Here is a 21,257-nt window from a genome sequence, read left to right as displayed (position 1 = left end):
AGTCACCAGTGTCTGCTTACAACTGTTCCTCTTCCTTTGTATTTCCATGCTTGAAAACTCAACCTCCTTTGCCATTTCTGTTATCTAAATGTGTTCTGTTGCACATGGGGTTTTCAGAGGCCTGCTGTTTCAGAAGTGGATGGCCAATCCTTCTTCCTAGTCTGTCTCAATGTGAATGTTCAGATTAAGGGATATCTCTTAATAAGGGATATACTTCTTGCATAGTGTATGCTAAAGTGGGTCTGTATCTTTGTTTATGTTCTCTAAAGAAGCAAAATCCAGTGAAGCTTTTATTTATATTGATTTTCAAATATGTCTTGGGGAAAGTGCAGCCAGAGTGCTCCTTGGAGGCAATGATGGTGGAGTTTCATCTCTCATACTTTGGGGATATAGCCAGGCAAGACTCTTCCTTGGAGCAGGACACCATGCTTGGGAAGATGAAGGATCAGTGAAGGAGAAGGCCCCCAGTGAGATAGATTGACACAATGACTTCAGAAATGGGCTTTCGTGAGGATGGCACAGGATAGGGCAGGATTTAGGTCAGCTGTTTACAGGATTGCTGTGAGTCATATTCGACTTGAGGGTACTTAACAATAACAACAACATAAAGAAAAAGAGAAAGAAATGTATTTCAAGAAAATTGTTCATACAGCATTAGAGGCAGGCAGGTAGGTCCCCAGTCCATGGGTCAGATGTCAGACTGGAGAGGCTCCTTGTGATTCCCTATAGCTGCAGTGACTGCTAAATGTAAGGACTGCAGGTCAGACAGCAGGCTGCTGGGCTGTGGAGGCTGACAAAGCTAAGATCACAGGTGAGCTGTATGCCGACTCTTGGGCTGTGGAGACTCACCAATTTCAAGATCAGCAGGTAGTATGGCAGGTTACTAGCACAGGGCCCAAGAACTGGGGGTGTGATGATGAGAGCTGGATGTAGGATTCAGAATGAGCAGAAAGCATCACCAGAATTTCCAAATATATATTTGTTGCAGAACATACCCCTAAGGAACCTTCTTTTCAACTGGCTGCTCATAGCATGGAGGTATTCACATATCATTACATAACTGTCAAACAGGTATAAGAATCATGGTCAAATTGACATCACAGCTTGGTATGTGAAGCTAATGCAGATGCATGTAAGACTGCTTTCTGGATTTTTTTCTTTTTCTTCATGTCAGGCTTCTTGGTCAACAAGGTTACAGTGGGATGTGTTAGGAGTTCTGAAAGAGTGCAATAAATTACATGATTGTTCCTCTCTCGGGTTCTGAGCCAACTGAAAAGAAGGCTAAGAATGATGTGAGACAGATTTCTATCTGCATGGAGGTGTTGCGGCTTCTTATTACTGAACCTCAGAATGAGTCACAACTTAATCTTCCAGGCACTAGCAGAAATCTTACTCTAGAGGCAGAAAGAGGAAAAGGTAGCCAGGAAAACCTTAATTCTCCACACAAAATTAGCTTTCAGAACTCCATCTTCTGGGGGCAGCATGAGAGAGGAAGTGGAGAAAGTCCAGGAGCACTATTGTAAGGGAACTTCTTCCACAGTGAAGAGTCTCTGCAGGAGCCATTCTTGAGCCTCATCTACGGCTGAAGCCATTACTATTCGGTATGCTCAAGAACTTCAGAGTAGCCAGTTCCTTAAAAGCACTTGATAAATTCTTAAGCCATTAGTTAAAGTATGCTCTTCAAAGGCTTCTGTTTGGATAATGCTTTTATAATTGTATTTGTATGGTTTTGAATAGAATTGTCAAAACAAGAGCCTTTGTGGTGCAGTTATAACCTTAAAGTCTGTGACTGGAACCCAGCAGCTATAGAAATTGCGGCCCTGGAAACCTGATGGGGCATTTCTAGCCTGTCCTTGGTGGTGGTCTAAGTCAGAGTCACTCCAGGGCAGTATGTTTTAGTACACTTTATTGTCAGAACACAGGAAATTTAGTTTCTCTTCTAATTGCTTAAAACATTACTTAGGCACTGAATTGGGAGCTATGATACATTCAGATATATAAGAGTTTGTAGTCAGTACAGACAAGGAGGTCTGAAATCTTCTGAGTCATCAGACAAGGTAGACATTAATAGCAGCTTATGGAGGGCGTGGATGGAATGCAGTGGAAGTTTGGAGGTTAGAGATGAGAAAATAACAAGGTGGTTCCTCAGCCTGAATTTCATTTTTCTCTGAGTAGTGCTTCCCACCAGTTTCCTTTCCCTCTGTTATTGCTGCCATTGAATTGGCCCCTGACTCTTCATGATCTTGTATGTTAGGGATTTTTGCTCGGTCCTGCACTAGTTCAGTGACTGGTTGCAGGACATAATGTTGTCATCCATGGTGTTTTCATTGGTGAGTTACAAAAGTAGATCACCAGGTCTTTCTTTTTAATCTAGAAGTTCTGCTAAAACCTTTTCAACATCATAACAACACGTATCTCCACTGAGAGATGGTTTGTGGTTACATGTGAAGTGTATTAACCAGGGATCTTTTACCGGGAACAGAAGACATCAGTGTCTGAACCACCAATGACTCTGTTCCTCTTCCCATGGTTTGATCTTAATTTTTGTAGCAAGAAATTACAGAGTAATAATATCGGTAAGATAGATTTTGACTTCTATTCTGAAGGCCCACTTAATCTCCCATTTGCTTTGTTTTTCAGTTATCCTAGTAATCTCTCTTTTTTTTTTTGTAATCTCTTAAAAGTCAATAAGCAATGCCTTGAATTCCACTGTGCTACTGTGTTATGAACTCAGAGTATTATTCAGATGTCTGGGTATGGCTCTTGCTCTTAAAAAATGTCAAGTCCCAGTAGAACTAAGATATGGATTGAAAAAGTAAAGTCTGTCTCTGTACAAATATCTGATATCTCTTAGCAGTGAACTTATCAGAAACATTGCTGTAGGAGAGATAATGTGGAAGCTATTAACTATAAGAGGATATGAATTTGATAATAATTTTACCATTCAAGTAACACCTACCCCCTTCCCAGGGCCTCCACAAAGAAATAGCCTGACAGCTGTAGCCAGTGCTGTCTGTATGCTGTCTTACTGCTCATAGATCATTCAAGAAGCAGAAGACCTTGACTAGAGAAGGTTTCAGGGAAGAAAGTGACTTCAAATTGTGAACTCTATGTACCAGGAAGTTTGCAACTTAATTTTTAAGCATAAAATTCAGCTTAGTGATGTTAATTATACTATGTTGTACTGGAAATATGGGGTTAGGTTTGTCGGAGACAGATTGGCTTAGGATAGGACAGGGTTCAGAGCTATAATTGTACCCTTGTGTCCCTTCAGCATTAGCTTCTAATTCCCTTCTTCTCAGCTCCTGATAACCATAATAAAATTTGTTCTCTGTGCATTTGCCTATTTTTATATTTCATATAAATGAGATCATACCATATTTGCACATTTATGCCTTAGTTATTAACTCAGTAGAATTTTTTAAAATTTTATTTATCTGTTTTGTTTGAGATTAATCCACACTGTAGTATGTATCAGAATTTTGTTTCTCTTTATGACTGAATAATATTTCATTGTGTGTATGAGCATTTGAGTTGGCACCTCTTGGCAATTGTGAAAAATGTTGCAGTGAATATTCTCAAACTTACTTCTGTCGAGTCAGAACTGAATCATAACTAACCTACCACTAGGTGTCTGGGGCTGTAAATTATATGTGGGATAAAAGGGAGGGAATTGCCTTTCTTCGGAGGAGCCTTTGGTGGCCTTGGAGTCAGAAAGGCGTGGCCTTTGCATTAGCATCTCTTCTCCCTACAGACTGTGCCACCAAAGCACAGTGACACAAATATTTGTTTGAGTCTCTGTGTTTTTGGTATATACCTTGGGGTAGATGTTCTAGGACGTATAGTAATTCTATGTTTAACTTTTTGAAGGACAATAATGAAAATTTTTTATCATTAAAATTATTAATAATTATAATTTTAATAACTAGTATTTATTGGATAATGCTGTATGCCAGGCTTTAGCTTAAGCATTTTCCCTATATCTTTTCATTTAACCATTTTCATTTACTCACCTGAGCAGTAGATACTATTATCTTTGTTCTGTGAATGAGGAAACTGAGGCATTGAGTTATTTAAATGCCCTGTCCAAGGCCTCCAGCTACTACGTGGTGGATTTGAGATTTGAACACAGGCAGACTATGTTCTTAATGTTTAGGCAGTATAAATGGGGGGGAATAAAAAAAAAACCTAAACCCTCCCCAAACTCCCAAAGTATGTGGATGAATAGAGAGGAAATGCTGAGTAGATAGAATAAACAAATCTTTCAAGAATATCAATGTTAAGATACTAAAGCAGGTTCTGGTGGTAAGTGTGAAATCATTATAGATTCTTAAGCAGGAGGTTTCAGGGTGAAAACAAAATATGTGTGTGGAGGGATTGACCCCGGCAGGGTGAAGGGTGACATGCTGACAGTGAGGAGAGGGAGGGCAAAGGCAACAATGACACATCACAGAGGCTCTTATATACATTTCTGTGACTATCCCCTGAATGTACCAATTTGAAAATGCTCTGACTGGGCTTCCTGCATAGGGAATGAAGTATGTGGGCGAAACCAATTCTTTGCCATGTTTGGAGCCCCACAGGGAGCTGGCCAGCTGGCCACAAAGTCAGCTTGTTCCATGGCCTATAGAGTAGAGACTGACCTCATTCTCAGCTGGAGCCTGATGGAGGTGTTGAAAGATCCCCTTGTGGCCATGCACACTGCACTGCTCCCCCTCCCTGTCATCCCGTGGAGATGCTTAAAGATGTGATTGGAGGAGGAGAAAGAACTGGATGCCTGTGATGACCGCGGGGGAGTGTGTAATTGCCTTGTGCTCAGCGTTCTCTTCTTCATGCACCACTTGTGGGGGTTCATCCACAGTCATGTGGGCCTTTGGTATGTGGGTTAAGTACACGAGGGCCACTCCCTTTTCAGATCATTTCTGGTTTTGCTTTGGCTTTAGAATGTGGCCTGTGATTGCACTTAGTTGAGAGAGTGAACTGCAAGAGGAAAACGTGTGAGGAGACAGAGGACCAAGCCTCACATAAAAAACTCAAAACAAAACAGTCCAGTGAAACTCCTCTTTCTTATGAAAACTAGAGCTCAGAGAAAGTGCCCCTGTGCTGGCTGGATATGGTGTGATTTCTGCCTTTTCTTTTTCCCTCTCAAAATCCAGAAACCATTTGATATCATCCTTGTCACCCACCATGTAAAATTCAGGCAGGTATAGACATGAGGTATTTGAAACCAGGGGAAATATCATCATCATCATCATCATCATCATCATCATCATCTGTTTTAGAGTGTGGAATGCAAGGAAAAAAGAAAGAGGAATGAGATATTTAAGCCTCCTGATCTGTAACAGAGCTTAAAATGTAATTTTTATGCTTAGTGTCAGAAGATGACACATGAAATGTTTAAAGATGTGATTGGAACAGGAGAAGAACTGTATGGTTGTTCTGGTCACAGGAGAGGAGAGAGACCTGGTGGCAAGAAGCTGTGCAGCAATTCTGAAGACATGTGGTTCGAATCCATCATGTGCTCCGTGGGAGAAGGATGGGCAGTCTCCTCCTGTGCGATTAACTGCCTCTGAAAACCCACCAGAGGGTCAGCTATGGGTTGGTTCTGACTCAGCAATACACAACAACAACAAGGGAACTCTGGACAAGTGTAGGTTCTTGTTTCTGGGCTTACGAATCACAGAAATAAGTAAGTCATTTAAAGGCAGTCAGAGTTCAGGCAGTGGCTTTGCACATTGCTGGCTTTGGCAGCTGAAGAATCCGGAGGTCCTGTGGGACAGTAAGGTCACAGACAACTGGCTATGGCTGGGCACTGGGTAGGCCTGGAGACCATGAGCTAGACGCTGTTACGTGTCATCAAGTAGTGTGTGACTTACAGTGACCTTATGAACAGCAAATCTAAACCCTGCTGCTGTTACTGTATTAATCCATGTCACTGAAAGTGACCCTCCACCTCTCCAAGCATGATGTCCCTTTCCAAGGAATAGCCTCTCCTGACAACATGCACAGAGTATGTGGGATGAAATGTTACCATTCTTGCTTGCCTCCAAAGAGCCATTCTGATTGGACTTTCTCCAAGACATACCTATTTGTTCTTTTGGCAGCCCCTGGGATATTCAGTACTCTTCTTGAAAACCGCAATTCAAAAGACATCAATTTTTCTTCTATCATTCTTATACATTGTCCAGGTCTCAGATGCATGGCAGATATTTAGAAAAACCATGACTTAAATTAGGTTCACCTTAGTCTTTAAACTGACATCATTACTTATCAGGACCTTGGAGAGGCCCCTAACAGCAGACTTTGTAAATGCTATATACCTCCTTATCTCTTGACTGCTGGTACCAACAATGTTGATTGTGGATCCAAGTAAGATGAACTCATTTGACAATTTCTATCTTTTATCTCTCCTGATACTGTTTACTGGTCCAGGGGTAAGGATTTTTGTCTTCTTGATGTTGCACTGCAGTTCATGTTGAAGGCTTGATTGTAGTCCTTGTTTTTCTAGAGCCAGTGTTTTTCTAGAGCCTCCTCACTTCCAGCAAGTAAGGTTGTAATGTCTGCATAATGCAAGTTTTGAGGAATCTTCCTCTGATCCGAATGCCACATTATTCTTCACAGAAGCCAGCCAGTTGTAAATCAAATAAAAAGCCCTCTAGAGCAAACAAATCTTTCTAGAGGAAATGTGACCAGAGTGCTTCTTAGAGGTAAGGATGGAGAAACTTCCTTTCACATGCTTTGCGAATATTGTCTAGAAGGACCAGTTTATTGGGAAAAGACATCATGCTCTGAAGGGTGAAAGGTAAGAGAAAAAGAAGAGGCAGCAGCAGGGGGCTTGAGCATGATGGAGATGGTGACAATGGTGCAGGACAGGGCCAGATTCACACTGTTCATAGAGTCACTGTGAGTAGCAGTCAGCAACACATAATGGAAACAATAGCCTTTTCTCAGAGATTCCAAACATATACACCAAACAGGCTGGCTACACCACACCCCGGAGGAAACCTATCTGTAATAAGATAAGGCTGATAATATTTTTATACATCTTAATCTGAGTTCTCTTAGAGAAACAAAAACAAGGACCTGTTTATATATATATAGAGTGACTGGAACAGCACATTAGTAGAGAACTGCCAGAAGTTCAGACTGGGTTTAGAAGGGGTCGTGGTACTAGGGATATTGTAGCTGATGTTAGATGGATCTTGGCTGAAAGTAGGGAATACCAGAGGAATGTCTATCTGTGTTTCATTGACTATGCAAAGGCATTTGACTGTGTGGATCATAACAAACTGTGGCTGACTCTGAGAAGAATGGGAATCCCGGAACACTTGATCATACTAATGTGAAACTTATATTTGAACCAAGAAGCAGTCGTCAGAACAGAGCAAGGGAACACTGCATGGTTCAAAATTGGGAAGGGTGTATGCCAGGGATGTGTCCTGTCTCCATACCTTTTCAAGCTATATGCAGAACAGATTATCTGGGAGGCTGGGCTCTATGGGGAGAAATGTGGGGTCAGAATTGGTGGAGGATCTATCAACAATCTGTGTTATGCCTCTGAAAATATCTGAAAATCCACCAGAGTGTTAGCTATGGATCAATTCTGACTCTGCAGTACACAACATTATACATATACATATACATATACACATGTATTTATGTATACTTCTTATCGTGACTTATTGAGATTAAAGTTAGAATTTGCAACACATAAAATAGTTGCATTATACTGAGAGAGAATCAGGGCAGTATTAACTATCACATTTGCCCTGTTCCAGGGGAGAGGGGAAAATCCCATAGAGCCAGGCTCCTAGTTAATGATCTGGTTAATGAGAAGTGTCAGAAAAGATGCAGCCTCATTTCTGGTACATGTTCTGCTTCGTGAAGAGTGCATTATTAAGTGTTAGTACAGTGGAAGTAATGCTCTCTGTTAGAGTATGCTTTAAAAGCGTTAGACTTTGTTCAGTGGCAGAATCCTTCATGGTAATGTTAATAACCGGCCCGTCATTCGACAGGTGAGAGGACATGGCCTGGGGAGGAAGTGGCTTGGCTGTGACCTTGACCCAAGGTAGAGCTGGGACTAGACTCTGGAAACTGCTAGTCTCTGGCCAGAGCTATTCCTGTTTGTATGGCTGACTGGGTTGGTTGTTAGGCTCACCAGTAAAATGATAGGACATATCCTGACTCAAACTTTTTTGTGGGTGCAGGTGGTGAGGAAGGAACATTCCATCTGGAAACAGAATAACTTTGATTCTCAAGCAGCTTTCTTAGCTTATCTTCACCACCGCCTCCTTCCTGTTGTGAAGGCCAAAAGCTGGCCTCAAGGGCTGTGAGGCTAACATAAAAAACAGGGGCCAGCAGAAACCCAGTATTTATTTATTTAGTGGCTTTGCCTGTAATATTGAACTGGCCCTCAAACTGTGGTGCAGCTGGCTTTTCAAAGCAAACAAACATTATCAATGAAAATATTAAACTTTGATCCAAAAATTCTGTGGAGTTTGTTTGCCTCCATATAGAATGACAGGCATTACTGCAGAGCCTGCTCCTGTTTTTAACTTGGCATATGCTTGATGAGTGTTAGGAGGAGTTTATACCTGAGACCTGGCTTCTCTGGGAATACATTTCTGTCCCAAGTAAAACCCTGGCTTTTTTGCGCTTTAGTGTTCAAGCAAGTCTTACAGTAACAACAACAAAAATATTGCTGACTTATTTCTGTGATTCTGGACTATCCCTTTTATCCAGCTGAGACGAAATGCTTGCCAAGAGTTCTCTTTCTGAACAGCAACCAAGTTCATTGTGCTCTTGTGCCTTGTGTCAAGTGTATTAGAAGTCAGATTTTGAGGTTAAGATGGGGCTTGGATTGTTAAAGCTAAAACCCTTTTTGGAAGATTGTCACTTTGGCTGTGTCAGGATTATTTGGTTGGGGTGCTCAGTCTCATGGGTCTCAACTCCCCCACTCAAGGGGCGTGCATTTTATTTTTTTTTAATCTAAATTCCATGCAGACGTAATAACATATGTGAGAAATTAGTCCATCCGTCCTCCCACCCCCCACTCATCTCTGCTCAGGCTTCACCCTCCCACACACAAATGAATGCTGAGAAAATGGTGGTGGGAAATCATTTTGTACTAGAGGCAGCAATTTGAACTAATGGATACCCTGCTGAGTCTCTTTTTGAGTCAGAACCAAGGACAAAAAGGTTTGATCCTTGTCCAGTAATCAAGAGCTTGCCAGAAGCCAGAAAAGAAGAAACAATAGTTACTGTCCTTGATCTGTGGGGATCCGTTACCCAGAAGCTTTTGAGAGATAGCAGATCTTAGTGAACCTCTGTTTCAGGCTTGGTTTGACTGTGGGAGGGGAATGATAAGATGTGAGAGTCAAAGTTTTCCTACCACTTTTCTCTCTAATCAAAGCATCTGGACATATGGGGCCTCAGAGCACCCTGCAGATAAATAGAACAGACAAGCGCTTACAGTTGGAAATAGACAGTGTCAGTCCCCATTAAAACAGAGCCAGAGGAAACAGACAAATGGTGCAACTCAAAATGAACCAAGATAAAGTAGCCTCAGAAGTTGGGACCAGGAAACAATGCATAAAAATTGTGAATAGTTGCGTCATGATACTCTTCACAGGATGTATTAGAATGATTATATTACTTGTTTAAACAGTAATCTGAGGTTATTCTTTTTTAAAATAATTTTAATCACATCATTAAGTCAAGTGTGGGTGATACATGAGGTACTGGAACACAAATGGCTTATATAAAGCTCTTGTCCTCAGAGAGCTGGACCTCAGGTGCCGTGGTGTGTGGAGAAGGGGTTCCTAATATCCCGATTTTAGGCCATATGTTCACACATCTGTGTTTGGAGGCTAAAAATATGTCGATGTGATTAGCTAGTGGAGACAGAGAGGCTGGCTTACCCACTACGTCTGTTGACCTTTGGGATCATCTTAGAACTCACGAATAATTTCTCCTTTTCTTTGTCTGGAGGCTGAGAACTCTGAAGATTGGTTTGTTGTTAGGTACTAATGAGGGACTCTGACACATAGTGACCCCATGGACAATAGAGCTAAACCTTGCCGTATCCACCAACCTTATCTCTGAAATACTTGAATCCATTGTTACAGTCATTGTGTCAGTCTATCTTGTCTTTCTCTGTTTCACTGACTGTCCAACTTTCCAAGCATGATGTCCTTCTCCAAGGACTGACCCTTCTTTACAACATGCCCAGGGGGTTTATAAAAGGAAATCAAGTATGTTGCTTTCTTCAGCAAGGTTAGACAAAATCACAAGGGGTTGGATATTTTAGGGGTATGGTTTTTTAATTTCCGTGAGGCTGCTTCTGTAGTCTTAGAAGAAGTCTAAAATTATCTTTGACAAGCCGTCTTTCATCAGTGTGGTTTTATTTTTGGTTCTGCAGGCTGTGTTTGTGTGCCAGATGTGGAACTTTTTTTTTCTATTAGCGTTGTTAAGGGCTTCAGACTCCGAGAAGAGGGTGGAATGCACAAAGCTGTGTTTCCTTGGGTTCCCAAGACTGAACCCTTGAGAAAAAGATATTTTGCAGACAGATACATTTGAATACTTAATTTGCTGCTTGAAAAATGATAGACAAAAGATGTCCAAGTTGACTCACTCAAAGGACTAGTTCCACTTTAAGACAGCAGTAAGCATTCTGGGAAGAGAGTTGACAAGTGCTCACTAACTACAAGGTTATTAGTTTGAACACACCAGCCTGTCCACTGGAGAAAAATGGGGCAGTTTGCTTCTCTAAAGATTGATAGCTTGGGATCCTGTGGGGCAGTTGGCTTCATCTTGTACAATATCTGAGTTGGAGGATTGCAGAGTGGATTATATTTGGGGTGGGGTGGGGTTGGGGTGTGCGGGGGGGGGGGGGAATTTTGTACCAATGAAGGAGTTTTTCTTTTGCTTTTCAATGAGAGGAGCGAAGGGGGGGGCAGGGAGAAAAGTGCAACAATGCATGAATGGAATTCCAAAATCTCTGTAGATATTCACTGGAAAAAAAAAGGCTAGAGCAGAGGTGGGGAACTGAGAAGACAAACCAAAGAAAATGCCTCTGCTCTGTGCTGTGGAGATAGTGATGGTTCAGTGGCAGGTCGTAAGGGCTGGAATTGCTACCTGGTCTCCCCCACTCTCATAAGTTCCCAGGAAATGATTACATTTGTCCCAATGCGATAGTATTTCCTGCTAGAGCCAAAATGTGGTTACACCAGGAGATAGCCCCCTCTCCAGCCAATTACACAAGTGCCTAGGTAGGGCTGGACCACGACTAAATCTCAAGATTTTAGGAGTCAATAAAAGTAGTGCCTGCTGATAGACAGCATGCCATGGGTTTACCCTGTCTTTTCAGGGGTCCTTTCTCTTTTCTTTCTTTTTCACTTTAACTCTCTTGCAGGCCCTCCTTCCACTAGTTATACCTCTGTCTTAATGCCCTAATACACCTTTTTCACTTGTTTTGCTAAGTTGCCACTGTGTGTGTATGTCAGTTCACATAAATACAGTCACCTGTGAAGAGATAAAAGAGAACTCTGCTTTTGGTTGCTCACCTTCCATGAAATACTGGGCTTCACTTCCTGGACTGGGCATCCTGTGTGGTGCTGAACAGAGTTCAGTGGCATATTCAGACTTAGATGGTCTAGAAAGAACGGCCTGGAAATCTGCTTCCTGAATGAGCCAGTAAGAACCCGGTAAGTAACCCAAGTCTAATCTGTAATGATCTAGGGGGATGGTGCAGGATCTGTTAGGGTTTGTTGACATCTTACAGCTGCAACTGCTCACTGCTACTTCTTTGGCTTTTGATCTGTAGAGTAAGTTATCACCAGTTGTCATTTGTCTTTGAAATGGTAATTTGTACTGAAGCAGTTAACAGCTTAGCACAGCCCCTCAGCTGTTCTTCCTGTTAGACCTGGGAGAGGCAGATTTTTCTTGTAAAGGTTCAGCTAGTAAACATTATAGGGTTTGAAGGCCATTTGGTCTCTGTGGCAACTACTCAACTCTGTCATTGTCATGCAAAAGAAACCATTGACAATTTGTCAACAAATGAGAGTGGCTGTATTCCAATAAAACTTTATTTACATAACAGGAGACTTGCTGATTTTCTTTTGCCAGATTCAGACCTTCAGGGGCTTTATGCAGATTACATGACCTAAACTTTGTGCTCTGAGAGCTGGACAATGAATAAGGATGACAGAAGAAGAATTGGTATTAGAGAGGAGTACTGAATATCCTATGGACTGCCAAAAGAACAAACAGATAGTCTTGGAGAAAGTGCAGCCATAGTGTTTCTTGGAGGCAAAGATAATGAAGCTTTTACATGCTTTGGGCATTTGTTAGAAGAGGGAACTCTGGTGACTTCTTGTTGTGCCAATGAGTCAGAACTGACTCACAGCAGATTCTGTAGTGAGTTTTCAGAGGCAGTAAGTCATGAGGGTGGAGGTTGCCCATTTTTCTCCCTAGGAGCAGCTGGTGGATTTGATTCACAGGTCTTTGGCAGCACAACTACTCACTTCTAAGCCACTCTGATGCTTAGTCATAAGGAATTATGCTGCCAATGCAGAGGTATGTGGTTTGAATCCAACAGTTGCTCCATGGGCAAAAGGTGGGCAATCTCTCCTTGTGCAATATACTGCCTCTGAAAACTGACTTCACAAATCAGCTGTGGATGGGTGCTAACTTGAAGTTATGCAATAATAGCATTCCTTAGAAAAAGATGTTATACTTGGAAAGGTGGAAAGTAGGGGAAAGAGAGGAAGACCATCAGCTGGATGGACTGACATAGTGACTGCAATGATGTGCTCAAATGTGTCAGAGATGACTCTTCTTAGGGTTGCCTTGAGTTGCACCTTGAAGGCATCTAACAACAACAGACTTTGTGTTGAGGGTACCAGAGCTCTTAAGTTTAAAATAGTTGGGCTGTGTGAATTACATGCATTGTAGACCAGGCAAAAATAATGTAGCAATAAATCAGATGTGACATGTTTAACAGTTCATCTGTTCATTGTTTTTCTCTATATCATTTTGAAATAAATAAGAAACCATTTATGAGTAAAAAAATACTAGTATTCATTTTTATGTAGCCAAGCTAAGCATGTTGGAGATGCTAGGAAGATGAGATGATGAGAAAAATGTCTGGGCACCTTTTTAAGTACTGTGGCATTCTATCTGATTGGGCTCTAAAGGCCAACATAAAGCAAAACTCATGAGTGGTCAGAATGTATGAAGGGTAAAATGCATAGTGTAATTAATAGAGTATAGCGTGTGGCTTTGAGTATCAGCCTTTCACTGGAAAAGGAAGCTTCAGTGGATGTTACCTGCATGGCTGTTGGCCTGTTTTATTTACCTGCTTGTATTCCCCTAGCCTAGAACAGTAACTGTACATAGTAAAGTCTAAGTGCAAGGTCAAACCTTGAGTTATATGTATATAATGTATGTTCTTATTATGTATGCTGTCATATCAACTAGACTCATAGCAACCCTGTGAACTACAGATCTGAATCTTGTCCTAACCTGTGCCATTGTCATTATTTAGAATATTTCTAATATGTTATAAAGAATATATATACAAACTCTCATGTCACTGGATTTAAAACATTTGGCACTTATGGCCAGTTTTACTACTTAAGATAGTAGTGCACTTAGTTGAATTTCTTCCCTACTGTATTTGAGGTCCAGATATTCAAGAAACCATTATACTCTAAAAGCACTTCCACATCTGATGGGTTAGGAGAGAAGTGATGAGAGGATATATTTTCCATTTGTTTTAAAAACCCTTATACTTCTGTGTCCAAGAAAAGTCAGAACTGATTTTGTCCATCTCAGAGCAGCAGAGTGCAGGGGGGCAATAATATTTTCCAGCAAAGCCAAGAATGGACCTACATGTTCTTAGGTACCTTTGAGTCAGAACTGACACATAGCTGACCCTTGAGTGAGTTTTCAGAGGCTATCAGTTGCACACATGGAAGGAGATTGCCCATCTTTTTCCCCACAGAGTGGCTGGTGGATTTGACCCATGTGCATTTGGGATGTTGTTGTTGTTATGTGCCAACAAGTTGCTTGCGACTCGTATTGATCCTGTGTACAATAGCCCTGAAACCTGCTCTGTCCTGTGCCAACCTTAAGTCTCTGACACACCTACCTTCATTACCCCACTCAATGAGTTAATCTGTCTTATCGAGGGTCTTCTCTCTTGCAGTGTCCCTCCACCCTTTCAAGCATGATGTCCCTCTCTAAGAACTGGTCCCTTCTTGCAACATGACCAAAATATGAGACAGTTTCAAAATCCTTGCCTCCAAGGAGCAGCCTGGTTTCACCCTCTCTAGGATGAATCGTTTGGTCTCCTAGCAAGCAGTCCATGGTATGTATATTCAATATTCTTCTCCAACACCGCAGCTCAAAGGCATCAATTCTCTATCATCCCTAGTCATTGTCTATCTTTCTGACAGATAGCAAGAAACTGCAAAGACTATGGCCTGGGTCAGGTGCACCTTAGTCTCCAGACTTGACATCGCTATTCTTCAGTACTCAGGAGCGGTCCCTGACAGTAGACTTTCCCAATGCAATTCATCTCTTGATTTCCTGGCTGCTGGTACCAAGAGTGTTGACTGTGGAGCCAAGCAAACTAAAGCAATCTCATTCTCAATCTCTTCACCATCTACCATAATGTTGCCAATCATCCCAGGAGTAAGGATCTTTGTTTTCTTGATGTTGAGCTTCAATCCATATTGAAGGCTTTAGTCCTTGACCTTCTGCAGCAAGTGCTTCAGGCCCTCCTCAGTTTCAGCAAGCAGTGTTGTGTCATCTGCAAAGCGCAGGTTGTTGATGAATTATTTTAATTTCTATGTGTGGTTAGAAACATGTTTATATATTTCCAGAAGTGCCCTTCCTTCTTGGCCCAAAACACATTGATAGGAGGAGGCAGTTGTAATAAGAAAAACCCTCTGAAATGATAATGGAGATGTTGACCCTTAGGTGACTGGATGATTGGGTCTGTTTGTTTCATTGACGTTTCCCATTATCTCTTCTACTCTCATTACCTCAAATTAAAAAAAAAAATCCTCCCTAGGGAGAATTTGGTGCAGAGTCTATTAAAGTTTAAAACATAACAACTTTATGATCTAACATAGTCTCCTTTTAAACCCTATCTTTCTTAACACTTTACATATGTTTAGGGAAATATGCCCAATACTATTCATTACATATTATGTAAAGTTGTGAAAATCAGAAGCCATTTAAATGCCTATTAGTAAGGTAATAATTGGAGATTGGAGAAAGACAGCCTGTGTTATGCAGATGATACAACCTTGCTTGCCAAAACAGAAAAGGACCTGAAGCATTTGCTACAGAAGGGTCAAGGACTGCAGTCTTCAATATGGATTGAAACACAGCATCAAAAAGATAAAGATTCTCACCACAGGGCCAATTGACAGCACTATGAAAGATGGAGAAGAGATTAAGATTATAACAATTTAAGCTTGCCTGGGCCCACAATCGACCATCTTGGTATTGTTGTTGTTAAGTGCTATCGAGTCATAGGCAACTCATAGTGACCCTATGAACTAAAGTCCTCAACACTGTGTGTCTTTCATCCTTTCTCCAGGCTCATAGGGTTTCCTTGCCAAGGATAGGGTGCCTTGCCAAGTCAGTACCCTCTCTTATTTGCTAGAGTCAGTGTAATATTGAAATCTGATCATGTGCTGTCATTTGAATATCTTAAATGCTACTTTGGGTCAAATGCTTTTTTGTGTGTTTTTTATTTTTTAAAAATTGATCTCTGCAACAATGAATGAATGGAAATCCAAAGTCTCTACATTTTCACTGAAATTAATGATAATTTTTAAAAAAATGAATACATTTACATAAGAAACTAAAAAAAATTGATCTCATACCTTTTTTAATTGTAGTTACTAAGTGGTTTCCATACTTGATAATATTGCTGTTGTTGTTAAGGGCTGTCGAGTTGTAGACCACTTCTGGTGACCCTATGAACGAAAGGCCTAAACACTTGTATACCTTCCATTGTTTCTCCAAGTTCATAGTTTCCAGAGGCAAGCCATTTCGGAAGTGAATGCCACTCCTGCTGCCAAGCTTGTTTTAATTGGGAAGCTCCACCAAACACTGTCCACCATGGGTAACCATTATCACATTAGACACATCAGTGTCACAGTGTTCAGCTTCATAGCAACTACAGGTTACCTCTGTATGGCAAGTGGACACACCAGGGCTATATGACCTAGAAGAATATTTGACTAAAACCAATGAAAAACAGGCCCGAGGGCCACAGATTAGAGTCACCCACCTGTGGTGTGGTAGCATCGCTTTCAGTCCACTAGGCCAACTGGTCTCTCTCTATGTTGTTAAGTGCCGTCGAGTCGTAGGTGACTCATAGTGACCCTATGAACAAAAGTCCTCAACAGTTGCATGACTTTCATCCTTCTCCAGGTTCATAGGGTTTCCAGAGGCAAGCTATTTATCAAAAGATAAATTGCATTAGGAAAATCTGCTGTCAGGAACCTTGCCAGAGTGCTAAAGAGCAATGATGCAAGTCTAGAGACTAAGGTGCACCTGATCCAGGCCATGGTCTTTGCAGTTACTTGCTATACATCCGAGAAATGGACAATGACTAAGGATGACAGAAGAAGAATCAATTGATGCTTTTTAGTTACGATGCTGGAGAAGAGTATTGAACATATCATAGACTGCCAAGAGAACATACAGCTTGTCTTGGAGAAGGTGAAACCAAACTGCTCCTTGCAGGTAAAGATTTTGAGGCAATGTTGTCACATACTTTGGGCATGTTGCAAGAGGGACCAGTCCTTTGGGCATGTTGCCAGGAGGAACAAGTCCTTCATGCTTAGAAGGGTGGAGGGAGAGCACAGGAGAGGAACACTCTTGACAAGATGGATTAACATGGTAACTGGGGTAATGAGGATAGATATGTCAGAGCAGTGAGATAGGCTCAGGATAGGTTGCTGTGAGTCAGAGTCAACTAGACAACACATAACAATAACACAAGGTATTAAATTTTGTTGTCGCAGGTTGTGGAATTCTAAAGAATAATTTAAAAGGATGCAAATAGATTGATGGGTGAGAAGTAATGAGCACAGGAGAGAGAATATTATAGAAATGGAGAAATGTGAAACTGGGGACAATAAAAAACTGAGAAACAATCAAATTAGAACTGGAGTGATGGTGGAGATGGAGTCTCTGGGCGGTGCAGACTGTTAATACTCCTGGCTGCTAACCAAATGGTTAGACAGTTAAGTCTACTCAGAGGTGCCTTAGAAGGAAGATAATCTGCTTATAAAAGATCAGCAGTTGAAGCCCTAAGGAGCAGTTCTGCTCTGGCACACTGAGAGTCACCATGTGACTCCAGAATTTACTGGACAGCAACCAGAACCAACAGTGTGGCTGAAAAAGGGCACCCTGTTATCTGCTTCCTGTATCTTTTTTGAAGTTTGTATATTCTTGCATGAAAATATAATTATGTATTTTGCTTAGAAAGAAAATTTAATGCAGTCCTTCAATCCTAGGGCCAGCTCTCCCTCTTTCTCTTGCCATCCCTAATTTTAATTCCTGACTACTGCCCTTATTCCCTGCCTCCTCATTCATTATAGTCCAGCCTCTGCCTCCCTTATGCTCTAGATAATGTTCTGATCAATGTCTCCAATGAGACTTTGTTGCTAAATCCAGCTGTGCCTTCACAGTTGGCTCCTTGACACTATCTGATCATTCTTGCCTTGAGTCTGGCTTTCAGCTTCTCTCCTGTTCTGCATCCCCTTTAGTTTCCTTCTTGTGTTTTTTCCTTCTCCCAAACCCTGAATGTTTGGAGCCCTGGGCTTCAGGATCTGCCCTACCTCCCTCCCCATATTCCTCTGGGCTGAATTATCTAGATTTTTTTCATTGATGCCACTTTTACCATTTTAAGCCACTGACCAGTAAACCCTTATCTTCAGCACAACTATCTTTTTGGAGCATCACACCCTTGCTGAGACACAGATAGTCTAATGCAGCCTGTCATTAAGTGAATTTCTGTCCCACCTTGCCTGAAAGTGCAGTGTGGAGATCCAGAAGATGGCCAAGTTCCAGGAATCTGCTTGTTGGGTAGCGATGAGTCATAGTTGACCTGATGTCATAACAAACATCCATGCCTTGAAACTGCTGGTCTTTAGGAAATTCTTATCCAGCATTGACCAACCAGCTGCTGAAATAGAATGGAAACTTCTTAGTTCTGGGTTCCTCTGCCTTCATTCACTGACCACATCAAATCAGCATCACATCCATTCCATTTTTCTCATTAGATCCTATCCATTTTATATTTCCCTTCCCTCAGTGCTGTTTCCTTGTTCACCTTCAATTTTTTTTTTCCCCCTGGGAAAAAAAGTTTCTCCTTTAAGAGGAGAAGCCACTTTGGTTCTGGTTTGCACGCTGACTTCTCTTTTACCTGCTTGTCTCAAGGGAGATTTAGATCAGCAGCTTTCTGCCCTAGTCCTGCAGAGGGCCCTTCTTATCTTTATAGTCTGTCAGTCAGTCAGTCCCTGTCATGATTGTGGACAGCCAAACATGCTAACTTTTGATTAGAGTTGATTGCTACCCAGCTAATCCTGTGTGTGGCTCTTTGATCCTGTGAAAGGTCCACCTTTCTTCCTGGTGGAGTAACTGAATTCTAGTGTCAGTTTCTGTCTTTGCATGCTTTGGCGATTTTGAGGAGATACTGGTCTGAGATATTAACTTCCTGCTTTGAGAGGAATCAAGGTCAAATCAAAGCAGAATTTCAAAGTAGGAATCCTCTTTTGACTTTTAATAATGATATAATGTAGACCCTTCTCCCGAAATGTTCAGATAAACAGAGGAAAGGGAACTAAGTACTGGTTGTTGTAATTGCCATTAAAATAATTCCAGATATCATAGAGAGCTTCGAAGATTAAGTCACTAGGAAATGAGCTTTGGTAATTGAGAGTCTTTCAAGTGAGAATGGAAGCAGATTCTGGTATTTCTGGTCACTACTGCCCCCTGACCAACAGCCTGATCTCAGTGTCCTTGACACTTGAATTACTTCATCTACAAAAACAAACTGTCGTGGAAAGCCAGAAGACAGTGGACGGTCAGGGGAAAGGCAGACTGGGAGAGGCCTTTGGCTTCCAAATTTATTTTTATGTAAGGGGTTTTAATCAGAACCCATAGGTCTGGTTCTGTTACTTTTATGACTATGATACTGGGCTGCTTAAAACTTGTTTTGTGGTTTAGTCTCATTTAATGTTCTAGGAATTGGGTATGATGACATAGAAGAAAAATGAGCTTTGCTAACATCTCACATTCTCTTCCCTCCCAACATATTTTTTTAACATAGGCACACAGCTCTCATCTTATCCTCTTTGGCTCTGTAAAAACCCCTCTCAAGGTAAAGAAAATGGGAAAGATCCAGTGGGGACCTGGAAAGACTGGATAATAGTGGACGTAGTTCAATAATAAAAATTTTTAAAATTGAAAAGAACTATAAAAACAAAACAAACAAAAACCCTTTTCAAAGGGCATACTGTTGTTTTGAATTTGTAGCCTCTGGACTCCTGACCAAGTAGATCTGCAGGCCTTTCTATGCTTCTCTGTTACTGTTATTTGTTGTTGTTTGGGGGCAAAGTTGACACCTCTTCATGTAAGCTGAATTACATGCATTTTTTTCCTAGCTTTTATCTCAAACCTCATGCTTTGTTCATATTTTAGAGATGATGTTCTCCCTAAGATGTGCGTTCAGATGTTGTTGTTGTTATGTGCCATCGAGTCGTTTGCAACTCATAGCGAGCGACCCCATGTATAAGAGCCCTAAATGCTGTTCTATCCTGTGCCAACCTCGCTGTCTCAAACACATTCGTTCCCACCACTCCAGTCACAGAATCGATCCATCTCATCGAGAGTCTTCCTCTCCTGCACCGTCCCTCCACTCTTCCAAACATGATGTCCCTCTCCAAGTTCAGATGTACTTTATTTATTGATTGATTGGTTGGTGATTAGCTAAGTAAATGTTATTTGGGGCCAGAGAGGAAGCAGGCCTAGTATAAATGTTATTGTGTGCCACAGAGTCAGAATCTTCCAGTGGATTTTCAGAGGCAGTAAATTATATGGGAGGGGATTGCCCAGCTTTCTCTGGTGGAGTGGCTGGTGGATTTGAACAGTCTATCTTTGGAATTGCAGTACAGCTTCTTACCACTAGGCCCATAGTTAACCCTTTAGTGAAATAGGTTTATTGAGTATCTGAGATGCTCAGCTTCCCCTCATGTTTAAGTGCTCTGAAAGTTAGAACACTTCGTAAGCTTGTGGTCATGTAATGTATCAGTGCCTCTCCAACCACCATTTGCAGTTGAGTTGATCCTTACAACACAGCAAGCCCAAACCCATTGCAGCTGAGTCAATTCTGACTCAAAGCAACTCTGTAGGACAGAGTACTGTCCCTGAGGGTTTCTAAGGCTGTAAATCTTTATAGAAACAGACCAGCCCATCTTCCTCTTGAAGAATGAACAGTGAATTTAAAGTGCTGGCCTTTGAGGGAGCAGCAGAGCCCTTGAACCATCGTACTATCAGGGCTCTGACAGTTTAGTAATACCAAGTACATCAGTCAAACTGTGCAACTATTACCCATAATCGTTACCAAATTTTCCATCACTATTCAGATAGACACTCCCTGCTTCCAAAACAGTGACTCCCTCTTTCCACCTCCCTCCTGATCCTGTTTCTACCTTTCATTTCATATAAGTGAGATCATAAGCACATGTGCTTTTGTGAAATCACTTATGTTTTAACATGCATTAGGACTTCCTATCTTTATGGCTGAATAATGATAGTATGTATGTACCCACATTTTGTCCTGTAGGGTTTTCATTGACTGGTCTTTTTGAAAGTAGATTGCCTGGGCATTTTTTTTTAAATGCCCATGGACTCCAACCTCTAACCTTCATGTTAGCAGCAAAGCATGTGAACTCTGTGTCCTAGATAAACCAGTTGCCGTTTTCCATTCTGACTCAGTTTTACATGTGATCCTTTTGCAGGGGCCATGCTAATCTTCTCTGTATCGTTCCAATTTTAGTATATGTGCCACCGAAATGAGCTATCTGACTCAGCTTTAGAGTAGAGGGGTACTTCATAGGGTTTTCATGGATGTGACCTTTTGGAGCTGATCTCCAGGTCTTTAAGTTAATAATGTAGCATCTAACCATTTGTGCCACCCGTTGTTGTTGCTGTTATGTGCCGTC

The 21,257-nt window shown here is 41.4% G+C and overlaps 1 protein-coding gene across 1 annotated transcript in view; it reads left to right on the top strand.

The window, feature by feature from the left end:
* The window catches only part of SERINC5 (serine incorporator 5), an 89,529-nt gene that overhangs the window by 32,856 nt on the left and 35,416 nt on the right, over positions 1-21,257 (top strand). The gene's annotated exons all lie outside the window — the stretch shown is intronic.

The sequence above is a fragment of the Elephantulus edwardii genome, unplaced genomic scaffold, assembly GCF_000299155.1.
Source record: "Elephantulus edwardii isolate Elephantulus edwardi_28Jun2011 unplaced genomic scaffold, EleEdw1.0 scaffold00082, whole genome shotgun sequence".
NCBI lineage: Eukaryota > Metazoa > Chordata > Mammalia > Macroscelidea > Macroscelididae > Elephantulus > Elephantulus edwardii.
This window is presented reverse-complemented; position numbering and strand designations above follow the sequence as displayed.